Source organism: Tursiops truncatus, chromosome 16 (genome assembly GCF_011762595.2).
Source record: "Tursiops truncatus isolate mTurTru1 chromosome 16, mTurTru1.mat.Y, whole genome shotgun sequence".
NCBI classification, from domain to species: Eukaryota; Metazoa; Chordata; class Mammalia; order Artiodactyla; family Delphinidae; genus Tursiops; species Tursiops truncatus.
Genome location: NC_047049.1, coordinates 65,524,748 through 65,538,403, shown reverse-complemented (window position 1 = coordinate 65,538,403; position 13,656 = coordinate 65,524,748).

Sequence of the window (13,656 nt, the reverse complement as noted above, 5' to 3'; positions counted from 1 at the left end):
AGTCTTTATCCAGTTAAGAAAGTTCCATTCTATGGTGGTAAGAATTTTACAAAACATTTAAAAGAATCTATTTAGAGGAACAAATAATTTTTCTTCTTTAGTCTGGTAATATGATACAAGTTGTTGAAGTACCATAAGTTAAACATTGCCTTTTCTAGTAGAGAACTTAGTAATGTTGTTGAATACTATTTATATATAGAGATGCATTATATTTGCTAATATTTAGGATTTTATATCTAATATTTCTTTATTTAATTAATCTATAATTGTACATTACTTGTCAATCTTAGTATCCAGGTCATGATTGCCATATAAAATAAGTTAAGTGTTGGGTCCCCATTCTGGTCTCTGGATAATTTGCTTAAGATTTGAATTATATTCTCTTTAAGTACTTGGTAGATTTCCCTAGTGAAGACCTCTGATAAAGGAGTTTTCACTCTGGTAAACTATATAATTACTAATTTGATATCTGTATTAAGTATAAGATTATATATATTGCTGGCTTGTTTTCATATTTAAGATTTTTTTTTTAGTTAGTATATCTTAACCATACAATATGGTATCTTACATACCATAATCTTATGGTATATAAGATTATATAAGCTGCTGATTTGTTTTTATATGTACATTTTGTTGGAATAAGTTTGCACACAATATCTTAAATTCCCTTATTTGATGTAAACGATGGAAATATTTGGAGGTACATTTTATGGGATTTGGTGAAGTCTTGGACATTCAGGATGAGGAAGGGGATTGAGTTGAGGATGACTGTTTTCTAGATTTTATCAAGAGAGGTATGGAGATGAGGAGGACAAGTTTTGTAAGTGATAGCATCATAGAATTTATTTGCATGTGTTAAATGTGAGTTGCCTTTGAGAACTGGGTGGGAAAAAAAAAGACAAATTTCAAGTGTGCTTGTTTATATCCATGCACAATTTGAAGCACAAAAGAAACTTCTCAGCTGGAGATACAAAAATGAGGGCCATTTGTATGTGAATTGAAAGCGTGGATACAGATGCAATTATTTAGAGAGATTTTGGGAATGAATAGAGAATAGGTTCATGAACTACAAGGACAAAATAATCACTAATGACAACACATTGTATAGTTTATTGCAAATTGTGTATCTTTTCCTGGGAACATGTTTTAGGATCTTTGGTCATTTTTTGTTGTTGTTGAAGACTTTTCTTATCAATTTTTATGTGTACCTACATGTTTTAACAATCATATTTAGATCAGATGTTTGTTTCTAACTTGCTATTTACCTTTAATTATACTTTAAAATGCATATCTTCTGTGCCCAGGTACTAAAAGTTTATGAAGTCATATCTATTGTCTTTGTTTTTTATTATTTTAATATTTATTACTTATGAATAAATTATTATATTTATATTATTTTACCAACATCTAGAAAAAATGTCCTCATTAATGCTTACGTAAACTTTCTCTTTCCATCTTAAATTTTCCCATTCACTTGGCTTGTAAAATGCATGATATGAAATGTCAATCTTAACTAACCAATGTTAATTGATTATCAAATACCTACCCAATTCTCTTAACTCAGTATGTTGAGTAATCTACCTCTTAGTCACTGAGTTTTACTTCTACATTTTATTTATATGAATCTTTTATACATACTAAGGTTACTCCTAAATAATCTGTTCTGTATCATTGATTCTGTCTATTTGTTCACTACTTTATCATTTTGAGGAAATGAATGTTCTTTGAACTGTGTGCATATATGTGTGTGTGTGTACATAATTTTCCTCAATGTAATTTTTAGTAAAGTCTGTATTAATGGAACAAATAACTGAAAATGGAAAAATTTGAAGTAACTTGATTAATTGACTATATTTATAGTCTTTAATGCACTATTTGTTATTTATAAAAAGTAAAAAATTAAAATAGGCAATGTTGAGAAGATGAAAGCCAGCTTTACTCTTCTTTCTTAAGGTTGCTTTGGCTATTTATGGTCTTTTGTGGTTCTATATAAATTTTAGAAATATTTGTTCTATTTCTGTGAAAAATGCCATAGGAATTTTGTTGAGAATTGCATTGAATCTGCAGTTTGCTTTGTATAGTATGGTCATATTAACAATATTCATTTTTCCAACCCATGAACACAGTATATCTTTCCATTTATTTGTGTTGTCTTCACTTTCTCTCATCAGTGTCTTATGGTTTTCCAAGTACAGGTCTTTAGGCACCCTGCTTAAATTTACTCCAAGGTATTTTATTCCTTTTAATGCAGAGAAAGCTTTCATTTATGCAAAATTTTTGGAGAATGTTCATGTTCATAAATAGATTTGCTGTTAACTATGTAACTTCTGATAAACAGAGTCTTATGTTTGCCTATATAAGTGAGTTCTTTAAATCACTCATAACATCAATTTAGGCTTACACTTAAAAGTCTTGAAACAAATACCTTCTAATTAGTACCTTTCAAAAACTGATTTTCATTTCCAGTCATGAAATTAATATTTATTAATGAATTATTCCATTTATTTATATTTTAACATATTTCAGAAGATTTAATTCCTTTAACTTTCTATATCAGTTAGCTAACCGAAACAAAAATCATTTTAATCAATTAAGTAAAATAATCTGTTTTGTCTATATCTTTTATCAGAGAAGTTAATTGCCCTTTATTTTTATTTGAATAGTTGTGCTCAGGTAAGCACAGTTTTCCCCCTTCTATAGTAGTACTATACACTTTAACATGAAATATTTTGTTCATATTTTATGAATATTTAAAATGTTACAGTCTTTACTATATTAAGCAAAAATAATTAATGCTAAGAAAATTATAATTGTTAATTATAAACAATGAACAGTTTATTATAGCCTTCAATTGCATGAAAATATTTTCTATATTTTAGAATCCAGTATATTATAGAATAGAGCTTTGATTTTGAGTTTTATTGTTTCATGACATTTCTAGCAGTTCTGCCTTTAAAACAGAATGATTACACAGTGGAAATTCAAAGAATTTCCACTGTAGAATTATTCTGTTTCAAGCCTATAATCTTATAAATTACTTTCCCACATTATACATAAGAGAAAGATTATTAGAAAGAAATAAGTTTTCTCTAACCTTGGTTTTGAAGAGAGAGGCATTGTGGGCAAAGGAGTGGTGGCCAAGAATGTCTTTCCAGAGGCTGATAATGTGCTGGTCAATGATAATTGCCCTGTGGAATTTCTTTGTGAATTGAATCAAAAGTTGAGAATATATAATTGCTGAATGAAACACTCATCTCAAGGGAATTGATCTGGAATTTAACAGAAAATCAGCTTGATCTGTCTATGAAAGTGTCTTCATTTTAATAATATTCAAACATAGAGTTTTCCCCGACCTCTGCAAGCACTTGAAGAGTACTTTAAATAATATACGCATTCATACTGAAACCTGAATCACTTTAATTGGATTCTATGACAATGATTCCCAGGTGTCTAAATTTCTTTAAAATTCTGTTAGCAGGTGACTCTAATGCAGGGCTGTGATTAACACAAGAAAATGAGTAACACAATACAGCTAAGAATGCATTTCTTACTACCATTTTATAAATCTAGTTGAAAATTACCTGTAATTTTATTAGAAAGGCTTAGAAGAAATAAAGTAGAGTGAGTGTGAAGAAATTGGTATGATAGAGCATTGGAATGAGAGTCAGAGGACTGAAGGTTTTCTTTCCCATTAAGTGTCTAGTTCTGCTTTGACTCTATATCCTGACTCATAAACACAAGAGTGTACAAGATAATTGTAGCAGACATGTTCTTGCCTCCTCATTTCCACTTTTTCCTTTCCGTTTTCCAACAGCTCTAGTCTTCTCTTTGACAATCCACATAGTTACGGGGAAGTTGCTCCCAATACCAGCTCAAGAGGCATGGCATGTTGTCCTTTCAAAGACCATCAGTATATTCATCTCTCCTGGCCACAGGTATGGACATAAAACTCAAACAAGACCAATCAGGATCAATATTTAACATTTTGCTTGGAATTTTAGGGAAAAGGACATTCTCTATTTGTTGGAGAGTGTAGTATATGTACGTAGGGCCAGGAATTGTGTAAGGTACTTTTGCCACTGTTAAAAAACAAAATTCAACTGAGAAAATTTTAAAGGTCTTATTGGCTTTATTCAGTGATTTTTGAATCTAGCAGCATCCAACCTTGGAGACAGAAAAGAGCCCTGAGGAGTTGTAGAGAAAGACCTTTACAGGCAGAATGAAGCAGGAGCAAGGAAGTTATACAAGCAAAAAGTAGATGGGATGTGGCAAGGTCACTTTCCTTTAAGCTATGGCAGGAGTCTGTTAGGCAGATTAGCTAACTAGTGCTGATCAGGCAATTCCTGACTGGTTTCAGATTCCATTTCTGGCAGAGTGAAAACTATATGTTTCCATTTGGTGATGTGGGGCTTAGCATAAGTGACTCCATTTTGATACTGTTGGTTTGTTTGTAACACTACCAAAAGAGAAGGCAACTGGAGAAGAAAGCCAAAACACAAAGAAGGGCAAGACCAAAATAATTATATAAAAATAGTCTTGTTGGTACAGTAGGCCTCTGTGTAAAACTGTATGTGAGAGGGACCTTCAAGATGGCAGAGGAGTAAGACGTGGAGATCACCTTCCTTCCCACAGATACATCAAAAATACATCTACATGTGGAACAACTCCTAAAGCACACCTACTGAATGCTGGCAGAAGGCCTCAGACTTCCCAAAAGGCAAGAAACTTCCCACGTACCTGGGTATGGTAAATGAAAAAAGGAAAAACAAAAGAGACAAAAGAATAGGGACGTGACCTGCACCTCTGGGAGGGAGCTGTGAAAGAGGAAAAGTTAACACACACTAGGAAGCCCCTTCACTGGTGGACACGAAGTGTGGATGGGCAGGGGGAGGGGGGAAGCTTCAGAGCCATGGAGGAGAGTGCAGCAACGGGTACAGAGGGCAAAGCAGAGAGATTCCTGCATAGAAGATCGCTGCCGACCAGCACTCATCAGCCCGTGAGGCTTGTCTGCTCACGTGCCGCGGCGGGTGGGGACTGGGAGCTGAGTCTCAGGCTTCGGAGGTCGGATCCCAGGGAGAGGACTGGCTTTGGCTGCGTGATCACAGCCTGAAGGGGCTAGTGTGCCACAGCTAGCCGGGAGGGAGTCTGGGTAAAAGTCTGGAACTGCCTAAGAGGCATGGGACCATTGTTTTGGGGTGCACAAGGAGAGGGGATTCAGAGCACCGCCTAAATGAGCTCCAGAGATGGACGTGAGCCACGGCTATCTGGGCAGGCACCAGAGATGGGCATGAGATGCTAAGGCTGCTGCTGCAGCCACCAAGAAGCCTGTGTACAAACAAGAGACACAATCCACACCTCGCCTCCCAGGAGACTGTGCAGCCTGCCACTGCCAGGGTCCCGTGATCCATGGACAACTTCCCACAGAGAACACACGGCATACCTCAGGCTGGTGCAATGTCACACCAGCCTCTGGCGCCACAGGCTCACCCCACATTCCACACCTCTCCCTCTTCCAGGCCTGAGTGAGCCAGAACCCCCTAATCAGCTGATCCTTTAACCCCATCCTATCTGGGTGGGAACAGATGCCCTCAGGTGACCTACATGCAGAGGCAGGGCCAATCCAAAGCTGAACCCCAGGAGCTGTGTGAACAAAGAAGAGAAAGGGAAATTTCTCCCAGCAGCCTCAGGAGAAGTGGATTAAAAATTCACAATCACCTTGATGTACCCTGCATCTGTGGAATACCTGAATAGACAATGAATCATCCCAAAATTGAGTTGGTGGACTCTGGGAGCAACTGTAAGACTTGGGGTTTGCTTTCTGCATCTAACTTGTTTCTAGCTTTATGTTTATTTTAGTTTACTATTTAGAGCTTATTATCACTGGTAGATTATTGATTTGTTTGCGCTCTTCCTTTTTTTTTTTTTTTTTTTGCGGTACGCAGGCCTCTCACTGTTGTGGCCTTTCCTGTTGCAGAGCACAGGCTCTGGACGCACAGGCCCAGTGGCCATGGCTCATGGGCCTAGCCACTCTGTGGCATGTGGGATCTTCTCGGACCGGGGCACGAATCCGTGTCCCCTGCATCAGCAGGCAGACTCTCAACCACTGTGCCGCCAGGGAAGCCCCCCTTTTTTTTTTAATATATATATATTTTTTCCTTTTTTTTCTTTTTGTGAGTGTGTATGTGTTTGCTTCTTTGTGTGATTTTATCTATATAGCTTTGCTTTTCCCATTTGTCCTATGGTTCTGTCTGTCTGTTTTTTTGGGGGGGGGTTTGTATAGTTTTTAGTGCTTGTTATCATTGGTGGATTTGTTTTTTGGTTTGGTTCTTTTATTTTTATTGCTTTTGAATTTTTTTATTTTTAATAATTTTTTAATTTAATAACTTTATTTTCTTTCTTTCTTCCTCTCTCTCTCTCTCTCTCTCGTTCTCTCTCGCTCTCTCGCTCTCTTCCTTTTTTTCTTTTATTTTCTCCCTTTTCTTCTGACCCAGTGGCTGACAGGGTTTGGTGAATGGCCAGGTGTCAGGCCTGAGCCTCTGAGGTGGGAGACCCAAGTTCAGTACACTGGTCCACCAGAGAGCTACCGGCCCCATGTAATATCAAATGGTGAAAGATCTCACAGAGATCTCCATCTCAACGCTAAGATACACCTCCACTCTACACCAGCAACATACAGTGTTAGACACCCTATGTGAAACAACTAGCAAGACAGGAACACAACCCCACTCATTAGCAGAGAGGCTGCCTAAAATCATAATAAGGTCACAGGAACCCAAAACACACCACAAGACACGACCCTGCCCACCAGAAAGACAAGATCCAGTCTCCTCCACCAGGAAGCCTACACAACCCACTGAACCAAACTTACCCACTGGGGGCAGACACCAAAAACAATGGGAACTATGAAGCTGCAGCCTGAAAAAAAAGAGATCTCAAACACAGTAGGTTAAGGAAAATGAGAAGACAGAGAAATGCACAGCAGATGAAGGAGCAAGGTAAAAACCCACCAGACTAAACAAATGAAGAGGAAATAGGCAGTCTACCTGAAAAAGAATTCAGAGTAATGATAGTAAAGATGATCCAAAATCTTGGAAATAGAATGGAGAAAATACAAGAAACGTTTAACAAGGACCTAGAAGAACTAAAGAACAAACAAAGAGTGATGAACAACACAATAAATGAAATTAAAAATTCTCTAGAAGAAATCAATAGCAGAATAACTGAGGCAGAAGAACAGATAAGTGACCTGGAAAATAAAATAGTGGAAATAATTATTGCAGAGTAGAATAAAGGAAAAAGACTGAAAATAATTGAGGACAGTCTCAGAGACCTCTGGGACAATATTAAATGCACCAACATTCGAATATAGGGGTCCCAGAAGAAAGGGAGAAAAAGAAAGGCACTGAGAAAATATTTCAAGAGATTATAGTGGAAAACTTACCTAATAGAAAAGGAAATAGTCAATCAAGTCCAGGAAGCACAGAGCGCCCCATACAGGATAAATCCAAGGAGAAACATGCCAAGACACATATTAATCAAACTACCAAAATTTAAATGCAAAGAAAAAGTATTAAAAGCAGCAAGGGAAAAGCAACAAATAACATACAAGGGAATCCCCATAAGGTTAACAACTTATCTAACAGCAGTAACTCTGCAAGCCAGAAGGGAGTGGCTGGACATATTTAAATTGATGAAAGGGAAAATATCTACAACCAAGATTACTCAGCAAGGATCTCATTTGGTTTCAACGAGAAATTAAAACCTTTACAGACAAGCAAAAGCTGAGAGAATTCAGCACCACCAAACCAGCTTTACAACAAATGCTGAAGGAACTTCTCTAGGCAGGAAACACGAGAGAAGGAAAAGACCTACAATAACAAACCCAAAACAATTAAGAAAATGGTAATAGGAACATACATACTGATAACTACCTAAATGTAAATGGATTAAATGCTTCAACCAAAAGAAATACACTGGCTGAATGAATACAAAAACAAGATCCTTATATATGCTGTCTACAGGAGACCCACTTCAGACCTAGGGACGCATAGAGAATGAAAGTGAGGGGGTAGAAAAACATATTCCATGGAAATCAAAAGAAAGCTGGAGTAGCAAATCTCATATCAGACAAAATAGACTTTAAACTAAAGACTATTACAAGAGACAAAGGAAGACACTACATAATGATCAAGGACTCAATCCAAGAAGAAGATATAACAATTGTAAATATTTATGCACCCAAACATAGGTGCACCTCAATACATAAGGCAAAAGCTAACAGCCATAAAAGGGGAAATTGACAGTAACACAATCATAGTAGGGGGTTTTAACACCCCAATTTCATTAATGGACAGATCATCCCAAATGAAAATAAATAAGGAAGCACAAGCTTTAAATGATATATTAAACAAAATGGACTTAATTGATATTTATAGGACATTCCATCCAAAACCAACAGAATACACTTTCTTCTCAAGTGCTCATTGAATATTCTCCAGGTAGATCATATCTTGGGTCACAAATCAAGCCCTGGTAAATTTACGAAAATTGAAATCACATCAAGTATCTTTTTGGACCAGAACACTCTGTGACTAGATATCAATTACTGGAAAAATATCTGTAAAAAATACAAACACACAAGACTAAATGATATACTACTTAACAACCAAGAGATCACTATAGAAATCAAAGAGGAAATCAAAAATTACCTAGAAACAAATGACAATGAAAACACGACCCAAAACTAATGGCATGCAGCAAAAGCAGCTCTAAGAGGGAAATTTATAGCCATACAATCCTACCTCAAAAAACAAGAAACATCTCAAATAAACAACCTAAACTTACACCTAAAGTAATTAGAGAAAGAAGAACAGAAATTAAAAAAAAAACCAAAGTTAGCAGAAGGAAAGAAATCATAGAGATCAGATCAGAAATAAATGAAAAAGAAATGAAGGAAAGGATAGCAAAGATCTCTAAAACTAAAAGCTGCTTCTTTGAGAAGATAAACAAAATTGGTAAACCATTAGCCATACTCATCAAGAAAAAAAGGGAGAAGACTCAAATCAATAGAATTAGAAATGAAAAAGGGGAAGTAAAAACTGACACTGCAGAAATACAAAGGATCATGAGAGATTACTACAAGCAACTATATGCCAATAAAATGGACAACCTGGAAGAAATGGACAAATTCTTAGAAAAGGACAACCTTCAGAGACTGAGCTGGGAAGAAATAGAAAATATAAACAGACCAATCACAAGCACTGAAATTGAAACTGTGATTAAAAATCTTCCAACAGGGCTTCCCTGGTGGTACAGTGGTTGAAAGTCCGCCTGCCGATGCAGGAGACATGGATTTGTGTCCCGGTCCAGGAGGATCCCACATGCCGCAGAGTGGCTGGGCCCGTGAGCCATGGCCGCTGAGCCTGCACATCTGGAGCCTGTGTTCCGCAACGGGAGAGGCCACAACAGTGAGAGGCCTGCATACTGCAAAAAAAAAAAAAAAATCTTCCAACAAACAAAAGCCCAGGACCAGATAACTTCACAGGAGAATTCTATCAAACATTTAGAGAAGAGCAAACACTTATCCTTCTCAAACTCTTCCAAAATACAGCAGAGGAAGGAACATTCCCAATCTCATTCTATGAGGCCCCCATCGCTCATACCAAAATCAGACAAAGATGTCAGAAAGAAAGAAAACTACAGGCCAATATCACTGATGAACATAGAAGCAAAAATCCTCAACAAAATACCACCAAACAGAATCAAGCAGCACATTAAAAGGATCATACACCATGATCAAGTGGGGTTTATGTCAGGAATGCAAGGTTTCTTCAGTATACACCAATCAATCAATGTGATATACCATAGTGACAAATTGAAGTAAAAAAACAATATGATCAACTCCATAGGTGCAGAAAAAGCTTTCGACAAAATTCAACACCCATTTATGATAAAAATCCTCCCAAAAGTAGGCATAGAGGGATCTTACCTCAACATAATAAAGGCCATATATGATAAACCCACAGCCAGCATTGTTCTTAAGGGTGAGAAACTGAAACCATTTCCACTAAGATCAGGAACAAGACAAGGTTCCCCGCTCTCACCACTATTATTCAACATAGTTTTGGAATAATATTTGTATACTATTCAACATAGTTTTTAGCCACAGCAATCAGAAAAGAGAAAGAAATAAAAGGAATCCAAATCGTAATAGAAGAAGTAAAACAGTCACCATTTGCAGATGATACGATGCTATACATAGAGAATCCTAAAGATGCTACCAGAAAACTTCTAGAACTAATCAATGAATTTGATAAAGTAGCAGGATACAAAATTAATGCACAGAAATCTCTTGCATTCCTATACACTAATGATGAAAAATCTGAAAATTAAGGAAACACTCCCATTTACCATTGCAACAAAAAGAATAAAATACCTAGGAATAAACCTACCTAAGGAGACAAAAGACCTGTATGCAGCTATAAGACACTGATGAAAGAAATTAAAGATGATTCAAAGAGATGGAGAGATATACCGGGTTCTTGGATTGGAAGAATCAACATTGTGAAAATGACTAAAGTACCCAAAGCAATCTACAGATTCAGTGCAATCCCTATCAAACTACCAATGGCAATTTTCACAGAACTGAAACAAAAAATTGCACAATTTGTATGGAAACACAAAACACCCCAAATAGCCAAAGCAGTCTTGAGAAAGAAAAACAGAGTTGGAGGAATCAGGCTCCCTGGCTTCAGACTATACTATAAAACTATAGTAATCAAGACATTATGGTACTTGAACAAAAACAGAAATATAGATCAGTTGAACCGGATAGAAAGCCTAGAGATAAACCCATGTACATATCGTCACCTTATCCTTGATAAAGGAGGCAAGAATATGCAATGGAGAAAGACAGCCTCTTCAATAATTGGTGCTGGGAAAACTGGAAAGCTACATGTAAAAGAATGAAATTAGAACACTCCCTAACACCATACACAAAAATAAAGTCAAAATGGATTAAAGACCTAAATGTAAGGCCAGACACTATCAAACTCTTAGAGGAAAACATAGGCAGAACACTCTATGACATAAATCACAGCAAGATCCTTTTTGACCCACCTCCTAGAGAAATGGAAATAAAAACAAGAATAAACAAATGGGTCCTGATGAAGCTTAAAAGCTTTTGCACAGCAAAGGAAACTATAAACAAGATGAAAAGACAACCCTCAGAATAGGAGAAAATATTTGCAAATGAAGCAACTGACAAAGAATTAATCTCCAAAATTTACAAGCAGCTCATATAACTCAATATCAAAAAAAAAAAAAAAAAAAAAAAACAATCCAAAAATGGGCAGAAGATCTAAACAGACATTTCTCCAATAAGATATACAAATTGTCAACAAACACATGAAAGGATGCTGAAAATCAATAATCATTAGAGAAATGCAAATCAAAACTACAATGAAATATCACCTCACACCGGTCAGAATGGCCATCAAAAAATCTACAACAATAAAGGCTAAAGAACATGTGGAAAAAAGGGAACCCTCTTGCACTGTGGGTGGGAATGTAAATTGATACAGCTTCTATGGAGAACTGTATGGAGGTTCCTTAAAAACTAAAAATAGAACTACCATATGACCCAAGAATCCCATTACTGGGCATATACCCTGTGAAAACCATAGTTCAAAAAGTGTCATGTACCACGATGTTCTTTGCAGCTCTATTTACGATAGCCAGGACATGGAAGCAACCTAAATGTCCATCGACAGATGAATTGATAAAGAAGATGTGGCACATATATAAATGGAATATTACTCAGTTATAAAAAGAAACGAAATTGAGTTATTTGTAGTGAGGTGGATGGACCTAGAGTGTGTCATACAGAATGAAGTAAGTCAGAAAGAGAAAAACAAATACTGTATGCTAACACATACAGAATCTACAAAAAAAAGAAGCTTCTGAAGAACCTAGGGGCAGGACAGGAAAAAAGACACAGACGTAGAGAATAGACTTGAGGACACGGGGAGTGGGAAGGGTAAGTTGGGACGAAGTGAGAGAGTGGCATGGACATATATACACTACCAGATGTAAAACAGATAGCTAGTGGGAAGCAGCCACATAGCACAGGGAGATCAGCTCGGTGTTTTGTGTCCCCATAGAGGGGTGGGATAGTGAGGGTGGGAGGGAGATAGAAGAGGGAGAGGATATGGGGATATATGTATGTGTATAACTGATTCACTTTGTTATAAAGCAGAAACTAACACACCATTTTAAAGCAATTATACTCTAATAAAGTTGTTAAAAAATGAATTGTGTCTAGGTCAGAGTAAGAGTTTAATAAATATTAATCCATATAAAAAAAAAAAAACTGTATGTGAAACCCTCCCTGCTTCTGCACCAATGACTGCCTTTCATTTCTTAAGCCAGTTGAATTTGTCTTCCTATCAATTGTAATTCTTGCAATTGAATTAATTCTGATATAGTAATCCTCAAGGCCTCTTCCAGTTTTAATGCTTTTGACATTATGATACTTAAAATTTAATGTAATTGGTACAGCATGAAAAGATTTTGGTCCAGATTAACCTGAAATTCTGTCAAATGAGCTAAAAAGTCAGCGATAGGACACATGTCAGATATTACCATACCAAAGAGACATATTTCTATTAGAGGTGTGATCTTCAAGTAATCTGTGAGAAACAATTCTGAAAAAAATAAAGCAGTATTTAAACATTCATTAAGTATAATGATAGGTTAAGAGATTTCCAAAATTGCCAGGCTCAGTGTGGCTTTCTTCTGTCCAAAACGGTGTATATTTGAAGAACAGTTGTACACACTGAACACTTTTGGTGAACCCTGCCCACCAGAACTGAAGACCAAACCCTTAACGCTGAGTTTCAGCTGGAAATGTTTGAGCATTTCTCATTCAGTACTTTGAGACTCCATGTCATTCTCCCTGCAGCTAATACATCTTTGGCTTTGTCTAAAATGCTCTATGTTTTGGATGGAATTTAAGCCCAACTCCCAGTGTGACCCCGGGTAGCCCTAAGCTAATGATGGCCTTAGACAGGGTAGGTAGCAAATGCCAGCCTCTTTCCTCATGGTCTGACCGACTCGAGAAATTTGTACTCTGGAGTCCCTAATGAATTAGGCTGAAATTAGTCTCTAAATGAGAATATGCTCTCACCTAAGTATTTTTCCCTGCTCTATTCTGGTACCTCACCTCCCCTTCTCCATTGGGCACTCCCTCAATTAATCATACAAATACAAGTCTGCATCTCAACTCAGCGTGTAGGTAACCCTTTCTCCCTGCCTTTTCCCCTGGTTCTAGAGTCTTTACCTGGGGAACATGCTGAGTTCTTTAACTTCCTAAAAATTGTAACCACGACTAGCATTGAACATTTTGTTTTCACAGGCCTGGAGTTCAGATCCTGGTGACTTACTGCCCATTGCCATGCTTTCCCATGTTTCTCTCTGAAACTCTGCTTCTGAACTCTGTTGTTAGTTCATGTTTGCTTTATATCATGAGTTTGGAAGATGGGGGAATGGACTGTGAGAGCCCTAGTCCTGAGAAGCAGATATTTTACAGCATTTCAAATGTCATTGTGTTCTCTCAGGAGATCTCTGTGGCCATAGTATTGAAATAATTGTAGATAT